The 5,100-nt window shown below is 35.9% G+C and overlaps 1 pseudogene; it reads right to left on the bottom strand.

Annotated features, from left to right (window-relative positions):
* Window positions 1-303: 303 nt before the first annotated feature.
* Window positions 304-1,154, bottom strand: LOC110286353 (annotated as a pseudogene).
* Window positions 1,155-5,100: the final 3,946 nt, after the last annotated feature.

The raw sequence follows: 5,100 nt of genomic DNA, 5'->3' as shown, positions 1-5,100 counted from the left end.
TATGTTAACAGAGCTCCTAATCAAGAACTTGGCAGTTCAGGATTTTTCTTCTGGGTATTTTCTTTCCTCTCAAATGGGGAGGGGGGCTGGGGGTGGACAAAGGTGCTCTGGGAAGAGTCCTTCTAGCACCATTGCCCCGTGCTCTGGTCTCTGGCTCCTATCTAGTCCCCAGGGATGCTATATTTAATATATTTATGTAAACACATGAAGGAATAGAAAATATAAAATCTGAGAAATTGAGGGAAAGTGGGGAACTTGGGGAGAATATGGAGCTGCAGACCTTGCTCAGGCCAACTTGACCTCTTATTTGACCCCTTTGTCTTCTGGCTTCTCCTTCTTAGTTTTCTCCTCTTCTGTGTCTTCTTTTTTCTCTTCAGTATCTTTCTATTTCTGATCCTCTCTTTTGACTCTTTTGGCTTTTTTGAAGTTAGAAGAGTTCTTTCAAACACCTTCTTCCTCCTCATCTGAATCTGAGAATACTTCTTGTAGGCAATGCATTTGTCAGAGGAGCAGATGGAGATGTGTTTGTCAGGGTCTTCCTCATCCTCATCACCACCCTCTTCTGGGATGGCATCCTCAGGTATGGTCTGTATCTGGACCCCAAGGGCATGGGATAGCATTCTCAAGTTCTCAAAGAGCCACTGCTTGATCTTTTCCAGGTATTCATTCGTGTTCTGGTTAGTCATATTGCAAGGGCTGATGTGAAGCTTGAAAGCTGGTCCAAAGTACTCAAAGTAATCATTGTATGGCAGCTCATTAGGGATCTCTGTGTCCAGGGGCACTGCTATTTTGTAAGTCCAGCACAGAACAACATTACAGATTGTGTAGCCACCTCCTCCCAGCATCAGCATTGGAAAGTTGAAACTCTTCACGAACTCTGCACACCTGGCATGCCCTTCGATGTTCAGACTGATGCAACCAAACTGATCACCAGACAGGGAATCTGAGCCACACTGCAAGACCACTGCACTATGCTGGAACCTCTCTATTACTTTGGATATGACTGGCTTGAAGATGACTTCATAGGAATCATCATCAATGCTGTCTCAAAGTGGGTAGTTAATGGTGTAGTACTTGCCTTTCCCAGCCCCAATATCATCATACCAAAGTAGTGATGAATCACAGCAGAACAAATAAGCATCATTAAGGTTCATGATGGAATAATCCGACCTCCAACAGTTTTAAGAAAACCCTTGTCTCTAGGTCTGCTGTCAGTAGCATGTATAGGATTCATTATGAGGTGGCTCCAGTTTATGTCTTCACCTTTCTTTTGAGAAATGCCATATTTCTGGTATCTGAGTTGTTCATATTGAACACTTTCCCTGATTCATTCAACAGCCACTCTTTATCTCCTTAAATACACTTTGACATTACCATATATTGCCTGGCTTCAAAAATATTCTGTGATTCTAAATCTTCATAATTCCAACACTCTTGAATATTTTAGGACTGCAAACACAGTACAGCATGGACAACATTATCAAGTTCAGTTGTCAGATCAAGGTATAGTCTCTCACCCAAACACCACATTTGTACTGATGTTGGTTTATGAAACATAAGAGAGAGATCCATTGTCAGTTTTATTGAGTGGGAAATCCCTTTAGTGACATTAGCAACTTATGTTATTTTCTATTAAATTATTTAAATTTTTCACAAACTGAAGCTTTCAATAGGTGGAGTTCTGCATTTAGGCCATATTTCTAATTATATCATAATTATTTTTAATCAACTAATCTCTTTTTTAATTATAGATGTTTTGTCCACACAACCCATTTGTGCAACTGTGAATCTGCTCACAATTCTCTCCCTGACAAGCAACATTTGCCATATTGTTCTACTCTCTTATTGTAAACCTGAGTAAATAACTATAGCCATACCAGAGTTGAATATCTTTAAATTTATTCTAATAAACAAATCAGCCATTACTTGAGAATTCAGTCCTAGTCATCCTTTCAAAATACTGGAAAAAATTAAGCCCGATTTTTTTGGGGGGTGGTGGTGGTTATAATATAATAACATAAATAGCTTCTATCACATCTGATGATAGAGTCTTATTTCCCTCTAAATTATTATAATTTGAGCACATTATAGAGACAACAAGCTATTCACAGATGAAGACAAAATAAGTAAGAGATTGAGAATGAGCCAGAAGACTGTAAGAGATTGCTAAATTTGTATGAGGCCAAGCAGAGCAATTCAGTCAGAAGCAGAGAGAAGCTAGATTGAATCAGTCAGCTTGGGAGATTAAATTGCATGGAGGCTAGAAGCTTCCAGGCCTGTACCTAGGGATAGTTAGGATGGAGAAGAAAATGCTCTGGGCTTAACTCAAGCCAAGTTTTCAAATAGCTTGGGTATGGCTTTCATCTTACCACTTCATCTAAGGAAGTAAAAGTGATTTTCACATTACATAAATTATTATAAGCCTAATTGTAAAAAGTAAAACATAATGTACAGGAGAAAACATATAACTCTAGAATTTTGAAATCAAAAGTTTAAAAAAAATGCATAAGATATTCTAATTGCAAGGAATAAGTAATATATGGCTATATTTTAAAATGGGAATACAAATAAATTGAAAACATAATATATTAGGAGTGTGAAAAGCTCTATTTTGGGTACACATATTTTCAAGAAATAGATCTGAAAAATAAATAATTTATTGCAGGGGACAGAATACCAGTAAGTCTGCTGTGAGACAGACTCTTTCCTAGAAATGACTGATTCATAAGACTAAAACAATGCCAATACCAATGGATGTGTTAAATAGAAGGGAAGAGGGTTGGGGGTTCTTATGTGTTCCTACAACTAGACAAAGAATTAAAGGCTAATAATGAATCCTGGGATGAGAGTTAACCCTTTTCAGGGATGATACCTTTATTGGTTGCTCAATGCAGAATAGTCACTTCTGAAACTATGTATATACACACAAACAAAACTGGACTCAACAAGTTTTATTTATACATTTCTGTCTGCACATACATGCATATGAATATGTGTTTGTGTACATATGTAATTACTAGTACAAAAGCAAAAAGAGGATATGAGGAAGGACATATGGGATGTGTTGGTGAAAAAATAGCTACAAAGGTCTGGTGATAAAAAAGGATAATGGGAAATGATGTAACTCTGTTTCAGTTTAAAGCATACTCAATAAATAAATAAATACATACATATTAGAAGGAATCTTAACAAAATATTTATATAAAAAACTCAGTGAAAATGCCTATACACACACACACACACACACATATATATATATATATATACATATAAAACTTTAATCACAAAGACAACAAAAATGCAATCAGATTACACTTACACTTAGATTAGAGCAGCATCATTGTAATTCTTAGTAAAAATGCTTCTTAAGCCATGTATAAACATAAGAACAGTGAAGTCATTATTCTTTTTTTTTTTTAACAGTTCCACGAGAGGTTTATTGAGAGAGAAAAGGGCAAAGTGGCAGCAGAAAGAGAAGGGGGGAAGAGAGAAAAGCAGAGAGATCAGAGGGTCCATTCTTTATATATGGATGGTGATATAGTCACAGGTAAAGGTGGGAGGTGAGCCAAGTGGATTCTGGGAATATGGTGGCTGTTGCCTTGGCAACAGGTGTGCAGGTTGCACTGTTGCCTATGTGATGTCACAGGTTTCAGAGGTCCTGATACCAACATACCTCCCTTATAATAAAGAGAAGACAAAAGGGGGACGGGGAAGCTGATGGTGAAAAGGGAATGAGGGCATCTCTTAAGTTGCTTCCTGCTGTCTAGGGGCATTGTCAATTTTGGGGTGTAGCTGACTTTCATCATTGGGATTCACTTTGTAAGCATTCACATTAGTCTCCTCTTTGGACAGCAGATCTTCTGTGTGCAGCAGCTGGTAATCCTGTAACTGGAACTGGTAGAGTCCAGTAACTGGATGACAACAGGAGAATAATGTTTAGTAACAGAGGGCTTCTGGAAGTCATTATTCTAACAAGTCAATTTTACTTTATTAGTTAGAATTGAAGATAGTAATGACCTTTGGATTCAAGAAGAGAAGCTTCAAGTGTCATAGATATTTAGTCTGGTGATTCATGTTCTGATTACCAGGGGCCATTGATTTTTGTGAAACATCATTGATCTATATACTTATGTTGTATGTATCACTTTATATTTTATTAATGAAAGTTTTAAATGAAAATAATGATATGATATTCTTCAGCGCTTTCTGTTTATCAGACATTATTCCAAGTAATTTACATGAAGGAAATTCTTTAGCATTTTGAATGAGGGAACTGAGATTTAGTCATTACTTAGCTAGAATAAGTTATGGAGCTAATGAGTTGTAGAGTAGAATTTGAAATTCCTCCAGCTTGTCTGTAAAGCCTAATCTCATAACTACTGTATCATAATATCTTAAAATGTCATTTCCTCCTCTTGGCTGTGTTACTTTTAAGATTTTAAAATATTACTTAATCATTATTTATGCAGAAATTAATTACCCTATCTAGCAGCTTTTATTTTTGTTGGTGTTGCTTTTCTAGATTTCAATTAGAAAAAAATGGATATTAATCTTAATATTAGATTCCTCCTAGGGAAATCTCCTGTCATGAAGTTGAACTAGATTAATGGGGTATTCTTTATCTACTTTTTCTCTCTTAGATGTCATGTTCAGTAAGGGCATTTCCTGACCATGTAGGCTATGATTAATCAGTTTGTCTGCCTCTTTCTATGAATTTGATTGTAATTGAGGAAAATATGTAATTAAAAACAAAACAAACAAACAAAAAAAAGTAAAGTTTTCAAAAGAAAAAATAAAAGTACGTGAGGTTTTTAACAAAATATCCAACCTCCTTAGCTGTCAGAAAGATGCAAATTAAAATTTTATTTTACTCCACTCAGAATAGTTTATAATAAAAACAAAAATGACAATAAATACTCTGATGATATGGGAAAGGTGAATCAGTTATCCACTGTTGTCAGGAAAGCAAATTGGTTCAAGCATTGGTGGAAATTAGTAGAAATTAGTATAGAAGTTCCTCCTGGTAAAAATGGATATACCATATGACCCATATACTACCATACCTGGAAACACCTCAGAAGTCATTGTATAAGCAAAAAG

This window comes from Mus caroli, chromosome X (assembly GCF_900094665.2).
Source record: "Mus caroli chromosome X, CAROLI_EIJ_v1.1, whole genome shotgun sequence".
NCBI classification, from domain to species: Eukaryota; Metazoa; Chordata; class Mammalia; order Rodentia; family Muridae; genus Mus; species Mus caroli.
This window is presented reverse-complemented; position numbering and strand designations above follow the sequence as displayed.